Raw genomic sequence first — 12,157 nt, 5'->3', positions numbered from 1 at the left:
GCTTGGAACATTTTTGCTATGGTATTTTTTATTGACTTTTATTTATTTACTTTTATATATTTACTTTTTTAGTAGCTTACTAGTAAAACTTTTATATATTAAATTATATTTTAGGTATATGCAAGTTATATGGAAAACGTTATTTGAGAAATCCCACTGGGAACGACCTTCAACAAATATATGAGGTGCATCTAGAAAAGCATGGAATACCCGGCATGATTGGTAGCTTGGATTGTCGTCAATGGCGTTGGTATAATTGTCCAATCGCATGGCGAGGTCAACATACACGGGGTGATCATAAAGGGCCAACTTTGGTATTACAAGCTGTTGCGTCATACGACCTTTGGGTTTGGTCGGCCTTCTTTGGTGTAGCCGGGTGTTTTAACGATATTAATACGTTAGAGGCTTCACCATTATTAGAGAGCTACATTTCTGGAACTATACCAAAGGTCGGTCTTCATGCGAACGGGAACGACTACGAGCATGGCTACTATTTGGGCGATGGTATATACCCGGAGTATTCGATTATTGTTAAAAGGTTTTCTGAAACGTTCGATGAGAAAAGAAAGTATTTTAAAAAATTACAAGAGTCTTCGAGAAAGGATATCGAGAGGTGTTTTGGGGTTCTACAGCAACGATGACATTTTATCAGAAATCCTTGTCGCATGTGGCATAAGGATAGAATACGAATGACCATGTATGCTTGCATCATTTTGCATAATATGATCATAGAGGATAATAGAAGAGCGATATGCCAAAACTATATTTCGGAAGATTTAGTCGAAGGAACCCAAGCAACAATGGAAGAGAGACTCGCAAATGCTCAACTATTGCGATCTAAGGAAATACATTACACGTTGAAGGCGGATTTGGTTGAGCATGCTTGGGCGATTCGCCCAATGCGATACAACGGTGACGACGAAGAAGATTCCGAGGAAGAACAAGGTGAGGAATTCGAAGACGGGAACTTTGAAGACGTAGGTTTGGATGCGGGAGAAAACGAAGAGGAAGAAGAAGAGAACGACAATGAAGACGAAGAATAAATTTATCTTTTTAGGTGTAACGTTTTTTTTTCTTTACCGTTTTTTTTAATTTTAATGTATTGTTTTTTATTTAATGCAATGATTTTTAATTTTAAAAAACTTAGAAATTAATTAAAAAAATAAAAATTAAAATAATTGAGTAATGATGACAAAGGGGCTTTATGACTACGGCCTCAACTTGCATAACGCCCCATAAAGCCCCGGGGTGACATGACATGCCACATGTCGCATAACGCCTCCAAAAAGGCTTTATGACTACGGATGGCTAAGAGTTTAATTGCAAAACATGGTCTCATCTTTTAAAAATTCAAAATCCGTGTCATCAACTTTAAATAACACACATTGAAATACTCATTAATTAGATCATATATACTCTACTAAATCTAACCATTCACGTTAATCACAAATCTTGTGATTTTAATTAATCAGTTTGACCAAACACTCCTTTGTGAATCAGAGATCTATCTATCTATTGTAAGGATTGGTGGTAGTGGCATCATTGCCTATCCACCTCAACCATTTTCTCATCAATAGCGTCCTCCATCCATACCGTAGGCGTTATTACGGGAGCGCTATCGGTCCTTCGTGGTAGCAATGACAATGAATAACAGACGATATTGGCGGGCCACATTCTAAACTAGCCGTTGACAAAGGCTACTTCTTAAAAAAACAGTTTTTTTTTTTTTTTTTTTAAAAAAAACCTCATATATGCACACACGATTGACGGGTGGACTGTAGGACAACCCTTAATTGCTACAAAATGAAAATCGTATGCTTAAGTGTGTTAATTAAGTAATTGGATGACTACGGTGTGCTTTATGAATTGACAATAATACCCTTCATTTAACCTGTCTGACTTAACTGGTTTTTAATTTTTGAACTGAAGTGGCACGTTTCCAGTTTGTCAGGAGAAAACTAGGAAACTGATGCATTTTTGAAAATTGGCCCGAAATAGCAAAAGTGAACAAACCACAAGGAAGAAAATGACAATTAGCTCATATTTAAATAAATTAAGAAAAGGTTTTTTTGGGTTAAAAAAAGTTTTTGTTTTTTTAATTAAAAACCGTAAACCTGATTAAATTAAACAAATTAAATATATAAACCAGATTACATAAAAATAAGATAAACCTGACTAAACTATTTTACAAACCTAATTATAATATTACACAAACCAAAACTAGAAATTACATAAACATAATTAAAAATATTACACAAATCTAATTAAAACATCACCTAACATAATTAAACATAAAATATCACGTCTTAAATAAACACACAAAAACCCTAATACATCTCATCCCAACCATCTAGGTTGGACTCTAGGGATAACACACTACGATCGCTAACACGACCGTATGACCTTACGTCTCGATTACTGCGTCCGACGTAAGGAGATGGAGGGTACGATTCTTCGTCCAACCTAGATATGTATTCCACAACCAGGTCGGTTTCGTACACTTCAACCCAGTTAGGTAAGACATGTCTTGGATGGAGGTTTGTGACATGAAAGTTTGTATTGAAGTTTGTTTGAGTCTCCCCATGTCATAGTCGATCAAATTGTAGTTGAGCCATGTAGGGATAAGCATGGTACCCATTCAGTACCGAACCGATACTGGTACCAAAAAACGGGTAAAATTGGTATCGGCACCGAATAAACCGATATCAGTATCGAAAAACGGGGAAATTGATACCCGTACCAAATGCTCATCCCTAGAGTCATGGTGTATTCATATACCAAGTTCAATTCCTCGTTTGTAAGAGGGTTTAAATATCATCTACCGGAGGAAAAGGTGTGTAGGTGAAAGTTTTGAAGGTCAAGGACGGTAGACTACTGCACCCGAAGGATTTGCAAGGTGAGGATTTAAACATGGTGATCGTCTAGGCCTTGCTGCAGATGGAGGGTAGACTATAACCGGTGATGGGTAACTATTGCAGGTGGAATGTAGACTGCTGTCGGTGGAGGTGGAGAGTTTGATGAAGCATGGTTAGAACGTCTCGATCGCCTGAGATTCGACGGTTTGGCTGCACCACTTGGATCATAACCACCACATATTGGATCATAACCACCATATGTATCTTCTAATTAGTTTTGTATTTGAATTGAATTGTGAAGTAAGATGTGCAAATGTGGGATGTAAAGTGAAATGTTGTATTTATAGGGACCAGAAAAATAGCCATTGAATAAGAGTCATAGTAGTCGTTTCAAAAAAGAGTCGTTCGAATAGTGATCGTTTGGAAAAAAGAGCCATCAGGACGATAACCATTCGAAAAAATAGCAGTTCAAAAAATTAAATATCATTTTATCACATGTTTATTTTTATTATAAAATTTTTATTTAATAATAAGAGTTAATTGCCCGGATGGTCCCTGTGGTTTCATGTTTTTTCACGTTTAGTCCCCACCTTTTGGAAATAGCAGGTATGCTCCCTATGATTTGTCATTTTGTTACTCGGATAGTCCCCTAACATTTACTCTGGGGACTATCCGAGTAACAAAATGACAAACCATAGGGAGCATAACTGTTATTTCCAAACTAACTGACATCTACTCAGGGGACTATCCGAGTAACAAAATAACAAACCATAGGGAGCATACATGCTATTTTCAAAAGGTGGGGACTAAACGTGAAAAAACGTGAAACCACAGGGACCATCCGGGCAATTAACTCTAATAATAATCTATACTATATAATAAAAGAAACCAACGGGAGGACACAAGTCATTCATTGAAGCCATCTATTTTTTATAGATAGTTAATATCAATTAAAAGATAATTATAAAATTAAATTTAATATAAATTTAAACAATTCGTATAGGAGATAATCTAATATTTTAAAATATTTATTAGATTTGTTTTTATAGATAATTAATATCAATTAAAAGATAATTATAAAATTAAATTTAATATAAATTTAAACAATTCGTATAGGAGATAATCTAATATTTTAAAATATTTATCAGATTTCAAAATTATTTATCCTGAAATTAACAAAAGATGTACGCTAAATATAAATTAATATAATGTAAATGATTTATTTATTTTATTAAACTAAAGTAGTTAAGGGTATAACCTACTTCAAAAATGTTTATAAGGGGCAGTGTTGTAAAAGTCGCTAGGCGGTCCCTAGTCGGCCGACTGGGGAGTTGGGAGTAATCGGAGTACTCGGAGAGTACTCGGGGAGTACGCGGACATGGTAAATATAAAGAAAATTAATTGTTATATATTATTTATGTGTTAAAATAAGTATAATTCATGTCAACTGAGTATAATTTAAAATGAAACATATTTAAAGTTCAAATATTCTGAATACAAGTCCGACTAGTCTGAGTACAAGGCCGAGTAGTCCGAGTACAAGGCCGAGTATGCCGATTTTGACCGAGTTTGACCGATTAAAAGTCAACAAACCACGTTGACCGCCTTGACCGACTAGGCCGACTACGTCCGACTAGGCGCCGACTAAGCACCGAGTACTCCCGAGTAATCCCGAGGCCGACTAATTGAGACCGCCTAGGAGGAAGTCGCCTCGGAGGGGGTCCGAGGATCGAGTACTCGCCGAGTACTCGGCCGAGTAATCCGACTTTTACAACACTGATAAGGGGTAAACAAAAATATTAATCAATGTTTATTGGTTCTATATTTTTATTTTCGTGCTCAACTCTCAATTCAAATGCGGTAATCACTATGTTTACGTGACAGAACCATCACCGCAATCACCTCATCCATCGTATATTGAGTATATCCGTTAGCACTTTTAAAGATATACATTTTTATTACATTCATTCAACACGTGTAATAAACGAGTTTTTTTAAAGATATAACATTTTTATTTTTTACTATACAAAATTACATTTATGCAACTCGTGTAATACACGAGGTTTTTAAAAATATAACTTTTTTATTATGTAGTATATAAAATTAGATTTATTCAATCCATATAATGCATAGGGTTTATAAAGATATAACTTTTTATTATTTGGTAGAGAAAAATGCCCGGATAGTCCCTGTGGTTTCGTCTTTTTTCACCTATAGTCCCCAACTTTCTAAAATTACCTGAATAGTCCCCAAGTTTTCAATTTTTGTTCCCGGATAGTCCCTGAGTCTAACTTCAGTTTCTTTTCTCTGTTAAAAGGGTGTGAAATGTCAAAAATACCCTTTCCTTAAAAAGGTCAAACCACAGGGACTATCCGGGCATCTTCTTCATTTTTATTTATAAAACCCCACCACCACACTTCATCTTCAACCTCCACCCACCATCACACCCTCCTCCACTCTCCACCATCACAGAGGTGATTGAGCCGCAACAGCCACCACGGCACCGGTCGAACCGGTCAAACGGGAGTAACCGGACCAGTCCCGGTGGTGGTGAGGAAGTAATAGCACAATGTGGCACTTATCATCTATTTATTATTGTCGCTAACTATGAGGCACTTATCATCATTATTTTACAAACACTTATCAAAGAATCGTTCATCATCAGGCCTTTTCACAACATTTGATTCTTGTTAAATCCTCCTATCGATATCATGACACAAAAAATCATCCTTTTCTTAACACATATAGCAAACATCACACCTTATTTCTGAACATTTGAAACGTGCATAACCAGGTTGTACCCGGAGCATGTGCAGTTGTACATTCAAGGAAAAACCCAGCATCCTACCTTCAACTATTAACAGAGATTCATTAAACCCTTATCTATTATATCATTGTCTCATCAACACATCGTTTGAACATAGTTTCGGATAAACAGAAGCATTATCGTGAACAGGGTAAGCATCAATATTATTTCACGCATCATTTAAGAACAAGCAATGAAGAGTCATTTTACTAAGACACATGATAAATTACAAACATCAACATCAGTATCTATTAACCTTGATAACAGAGGTTGAAGTGAGAGAAGAAGAGTACAAGAAAAATGAGACGGTAGATCGACGGCTGATGAACTTTACGGTGAACGAGAGAACGGAGTGGTGTTGTCGAGCTAATCGGGAGCTATCGAAGAGGAGTTGAGATCGCCGGAGATTGATCGGAGATGAGGGAAACAGTACGTTGTAGGTTCAATCACCTCTGTGATGGTGGAGGTTGGAGGAGGGTGATGGTGGGTGGAGGTTGAAAATGAAGTGTGGTGGTGGGGTTTTATAAATAAAAATGAAGAAGATGCCCGGATAGTCCCTGTGGTTTGGCCTTTTTAAGGAAAGGGTATTTTTGACATTTCACACCCTTTTAACAGAGAAAACAAACTGAAGTTAGACCCAGGGACTATCCGGGAACAAAAGTTGAAAACTTGGGGACTATTCAGGTAATTTTAGAAAGTTGGGGACTATAGGTGAAAAAAGGCGAAACCACAGGGACTATCCGAGCATTTTTCTCTATTTGGTATATAAAATTGCATGTGCTCAACCGGTGTAACACATGAGGTTCTTAAAAATGTAACTTTTTTCATTATTTAATATATAAAATTAAATTTACTCAACCCGTACAATACACGGGGTTCTTAAAAATACAACTTTTTTATTATTTAATATATAAAATTACATTTATTCAACCCGTGTAATAAACGACATTTTAAAAGATATATATATATATTTATATATATATATATATATATATATATCTATATTAATTGGTATATAAAATTATATTTATTCAACCCGTGTAATACACGGGGTTCTAACCTAGTATATAAATAAGAAAATATTAAAATAAATTTATGAAAAAAATACATCTTTCTAATAAAGCAAAACATTGGTAGGCCACGTTTCATCACATCAAGCCCCCTCCCCTTTCTTTTTCCCACGTGTCACGTTCCCCTAATTTCTTTTTTTTTAACCCTAAAGTCAAATATGGGGGCAGATGGAGGAAGAAGCTGGGCGACAAAACGTCGCTTTCTCTTTCATGCAGGTCAAAAGTCCACCATCGCTCCCAAACTTCTTTCCCTTTCCTTCTCTTCTTCTTCCTTCCATTTTGTAACCCTCTGTATTACTTCCACTTCTAGCTAGGGTTAAAAAAAACCCAAAACAACAGTTCTGTATCTCACTTTATCTCTGAGATACGTTTCACACAGTCCCATCTTTGCATAAAACGACAATTCCTATTCAAGAAAAACACAATTTAACAGTTAGAACTCATAATTCGTTAGTACAAGTTGGATTATCCGAATCAAAAGGTCTAATCCATATTCGTTCGGATCCGTCTCCATCTGAAATTAAATAGGTATTTCGTAGAGAATTAATAGTATTGCATTTTCTATTACTTATTGCCATATTGAAGTAAATGCCCTAAGTAAACTTCTCACTTATGACTTATATAAGTTAATAAGTCATTTTTGAGAAGGAATCCCAAACACCCACAAAAATACTTTTATAGACATAAATTTTTTTAACATAACCCATAACCCGTGAAGTGCCTATAATTTTTTTAACATAATCCATAACCCGTGAAGGTCATGGGTATATAAACTGTTGGGTGTGCTTTGAGGTTGAAACATTAAGCGTGGGAGGGTATAAATAGGAGACATTAAGCGTCACGTAGCAGTCACGTTAGCAAGGCGGCGCGGTAAGAAAAACACGTGGTAGAAAGGACGTTAAAGTGGTGTTTTAAAAAAAAATCAAAAACCAATAAAATGTTAGTATGAAGAGGTTATCCAATTAGTTTGATTATGATTCAAATATATTGAAAACTCTAATAATGAAGCATAAATAACACCAAGACACATTTGTTCCTCCACATGTATGGTTTGGTCATTGTGAACAAGAGAAGGATTCCACATAGAAAGTGGTTCAAACATGCTTTTTTTCGTATGGGTCAAAACAGAAAAGAGTTGATGTGCACACTTTTAGTTTTGTCGGTTACAGTATTTTTTTTATTCTATTTTCTGTTGTGTGTTTGATGAGTTGTGTTTGTATGGTTAATCATCGCCTGGTTACAATGGTGACACTTTTCGTTGGAGATGATTGGAACAAATGGCGTCAACGTTAAGATGGTTCGGGTGTGGAAGATCTGGTTACTTCTGTGGCGGTAACAATTAGCAAGGGTGATTCAACTCATTCAGTCGGCGCTATGGTTACTTCTGTCGTTTTCATCTAAGATAAAAAGCAGGTATACTTCTTTTGTTGATCGTTTAAGATTGCTATCTTGTTTTAGGCTTATTTCTTATTTATATTCAATCGGTTGTCTTTTGTAGCGGATTCTTAATGTTTGTACTCAATTCCACCAATGTTCATACACCCCGATTGCTTACGCTTATGTTTTGAAACTGTCTAAACATTACCCATAAAGTGAAGATCTTGGTCTTACCTTTTTGTGTTAATTGCCTATGTTGAAATAAACAGATGAACTAAAAGAATATCGTGAAGTTTTTTTTTTCTGAATATAAACATATTTCCATGATTGAGTGCCACCCCTTGGTTGAGTTCAGCAAATTTTCATGATTGAGTGCCAGCCGCTTACTCAACATTGGTGGTTGAGTTCAGCAAATTTCCGTGATTGAGTTGCTTACTCAACTTTGGTCCCATTTGATTGCTGTTGGTAGATGTTAATATCATATATAGTATACTTATTACGAATATAAAGGTTTTATAATAATAATAATAATAATAATCAAATCATTGTTTTCTTACTTCATATTTGACTCATTTGACCGGAACGTGGTGCATGTAGGTTATAAATGACAGGTTCGGTATTTTTTAGGATCTTACGACCACCCCCATGGTATGTTTTCAATTTCTTGGTTGGGTTTTTTTGTCTTATTTCCAAGTGATTTAACACCATTTGAATTTATTTTAAAGGCATAAAAGCCACCTATATCGCTTGAGTAAATATATATCAACCAAAAATCATACACTTTTGCTTCTTCAAGATGCTCTTTGACGCTACACCAAAGAAGATGCTTCAACTTTTGTGAAATTGCAAAGCACCTTAAATTTAGTGGCAGAGGTTATATACATTAATTATTTTATTGTTTTCTGTTTCAGATTGTGTTGTTGTTCGTAGTTGGGAAAGAAAACGAACTAGGGTGATCGGTCCATGTGAAAAAGGAGGGCTAGGGCTTGGGTCTCTTTGGGACATGAATATTAGTTTGCTAGCAAAATGGTGGTGGCGTTTTTAAGAATGAAGATAAGGCTTTATGGAAACAAGTAATAGAAGCGGTACACTCACAACCGAGATCGTGGTCATATGTGCCAGTCAAAGCTGGAATTTATGGAGTATTGGAGTTTGGAATGTAATTATCAAGATGGAGAAGGATTTAAGTAATCTTAATATCCAGATAAGTCATCTAAAAAAGGGGCTCTTGGGGACGGGTCAACTATCTGATTCTGATAGATAAATGGATAGACAGCAACCATTAAAGGAGGATTTTTCCAGCTTTATTTCTCTTGGAAATTGAAAAAAAAATACAACTATAGCGAGGCGAATTTCTGTCTTGGGATGACTGGGAGAGTGGATGAGACCTACAAGAGAATAGGAAATTAGGGAGATGGAGCACCTGAATGTTTTATTAATGAACATTGCGGTCACTGATGGTAGGGATAGATGGGTGTGGGAACTGGACGGATCAGGTTAGTTTACAGTGGGCTCGTGTAGGAGATTAATGACAGAGTATGCAATACCGTATTTTCCTTTTCAAAGAGTAAAATGCGTTCCAAAAAAGATAAAATATATTTGGGTGGCGTGTAGAACAAGAGCATTTACCTACTTTGGTTGGTCTACATAAAAGAAGAATCCATAGCGGCTCCACGTTGTGCAGGTTTTGTAATGGCGGAGATGAAATGCAACACACGTATTCACATCCTGCTACGTTGCGGCTGTCGTGTGGAACAAAATTAGTGAGCGGTGTAATATACCGCCGGTCTTCGCCTTCTCTTTCAAAGATCTACTAAGTGTCTGCAAGGTTCCAGGCTACACTCGAATGAAGAAAAAGGCGGTACAAGTTGTGGTGCTGACAGTATGCTTCATAATATTGAAGTGTCAGAATGATCTCATACTTTCGAGCAAGCGGGTTCACATTGAAAGGCTGTTAGGTGAAGTACAATCCACCTCCTTGTGGATAAAACACCAGGCGGAACAGCAGCATATGTAGTGGGAAAAATGGGTGACTTTTGATTTCTAAATTATAGTTTGGGACCCGGGCTTATACTGTCTGGTGGTGCAATGACTCTTGAGGGCAATTCTGCTAACGCAGGGACTCCTATCTCGCCGAGAGGTGCTGGATTTCATATATTTTTGGCTCTGCTTTTTTTTTTTTCGGCTAGACCTTGATGTTATTGTTTGTTTTGTCAACAAGTTTAGTTGTGTGTTGATTTTAGTATTATATATGGTAGTTTGTTTTTTAAGCCAATAATATAAATGTTACCACTTTAGGTAACTACAAAGTTAAATTTAGCAGGAAAGCAATGTTTTGCTCAAATGTGTAACCGTATTTTGTTTGTATGTAAGGAAACTTTCCACACACAAAGGATTTATTCTTTTCAAATGTAAGGGACATTTTCCTTTTAAAAAGTGGTAGTATGGTAAAAAAAATTTACAACATCATGAAAGAAATACCATGCCAGTAGATATTATATGTTTGTGTTAAGCCACTCGCGAAACTCGCGGGATCTTTAATTTAAATAACTTCAATTTCCACCGTTTAACAGTTAGAACTCATAATTCGTTAGTACAAGTTGGATTATCCGAATCAAAAGGTCTGATCCATATTCGTGCGGATCCGTCTCCATCTGAAATTAAATAGGTATTTCGTAGAGAATTAATAGTATTGCATTTTCTATTACTTATTGCCATATTGAAGTAAATGCCCTAAGTAAACTTCTCACCCACAAAAATACTTTTATAGACATAGATTTTTTTTAACATAACCCATAACCCGTGAATGTCATGGGTATATAAAATGTTGGGTGTGCTTTGAGGTTGAAACATTAAGTGTGGGAGGGTATAAAGAGGAGACATTAAGCGTCACGTAGCAGTCACGTTAGCAAGACGGCGCGGTAAGAAAAACACGTGGTAGAAAGGACGTTAAAGTGGTGTTTAAAAAAAAAAATCAAAAACCAATAAAATGTTAGTATGAAGAGGTTATCCAATTATAAGAAATCATATATATATAAAATTCTTTTGTAAATATAAATTTTTATAAAACAACCCATAACCCGTGAAGCTCACGGGTATATAACCTAATTTTATTAATATAAAAGAAATACAATTGTTATTTATACAACTCCATTATTCTATGATAACCAAACGACTAGACATATCTCCAATAATCCGTGTATCATGAACAGACAAAACACGTAGAAATGGATTGCTTCTTCGTTCGTGAACGCATCGAATCACAAGAAATTCGAACACGATCCATTTATAGGAAAGATCAAATCGCCAATCTGTTTACCAGAGCTTTGGGTTCGCGATAACAACACTTTCTTCTCGACAAGTTAGGCGTCCGTGACCTACACGCTCCAACTTGAGGGGGAGTGTAAATTAGTAGCATATTCTCTAGTAACTTTTGATCAATCACCTGGTCATATCTCCTCCTTTGTGGGCATTCATTTATTTCCTTGCGTAGAGCCAAGTCTTAGACGTCGTTGCTTTTTTGTTTCTCTATAAATCTCGATGTATTCCATCTTGTTGAACAATAAGAAATATAGTGATATCAAAATTTACACAATGTAACCGTAATTGAAAGCTTTATATGATGAATTTACTAACTATGATATTGTTTTATATAGGAGAAAGATCATAGATGTAAACGATCACAATGGTTAGCGTCTTAATTATATGAGCTTTTGCCTTTTGGGTTTGGAATTAGTCCTTGATGGTTGATGTAAATATTTAGATATGTTTGATAATGGAATTGATGTTGATATGATTCTTCACGAGGAAAAATAAGTAAACATGGAATTGTGATTATCTTACCTACTTGTTATTTCCAGCCACAACTCACTTTCAGCTGCATCCCAACTTTGACTCAACACCACCCCCATCTCAAGGCAACAGGCCGCGTCTCGCGGCTTCGGTTCAAGTGTTGAATTCTAAGATCAGGTATACTTGTTAGTTTGTTAAATTACATGTTAGGATTCTCAAGTACATTTTTGCTATTTTATTTTTTATATAGTTTAATT

General features: G+C 35.8%; 1 long non-coding RNA gene across 1 annotated transcript; it reads left to right on the top strand.

Moving 5' to 3' along the window:
- The first annotated feature begins 6,985 nt into the window (after window positions 1-6,985).
- LOC110942339 lies at window positions 6,986-10,350 on the top strand. Its single transcript, XR_002594767.2, has 3 exons — window positions 6,986-8,144; window positions 8,706-8,756; window positions 9,020-10,350. It is a non-coding gene; the product is annotated as an uncharacterized LOC110942339 (long non-coding RNA).
- Window positions 10,351-12,157: the final 1,807 nt, after the last annotated feature.

Source organism: Helianthus annuus, chromosome 1 (assembly GCF_002127325.2).
Source record: "Helianthus annuus cultivar XRQ/B chromosome 1, HanXRQr2.0-SUNRISE, whole genome shotgun sequence".
In the NCBI taxonomy this organism is placed as follows: domain Eukaryota; kingdom Viridiplantae; phylum Streptophyta; class Magnoliopsida; order Asterales; family Asteraceae; genus Helianthus; species Helianthus annuus.
Note: the sequence above shows the minus strand (reverse complement) of the source record. Positions and strands in the feature narration are given on the sequence as shown.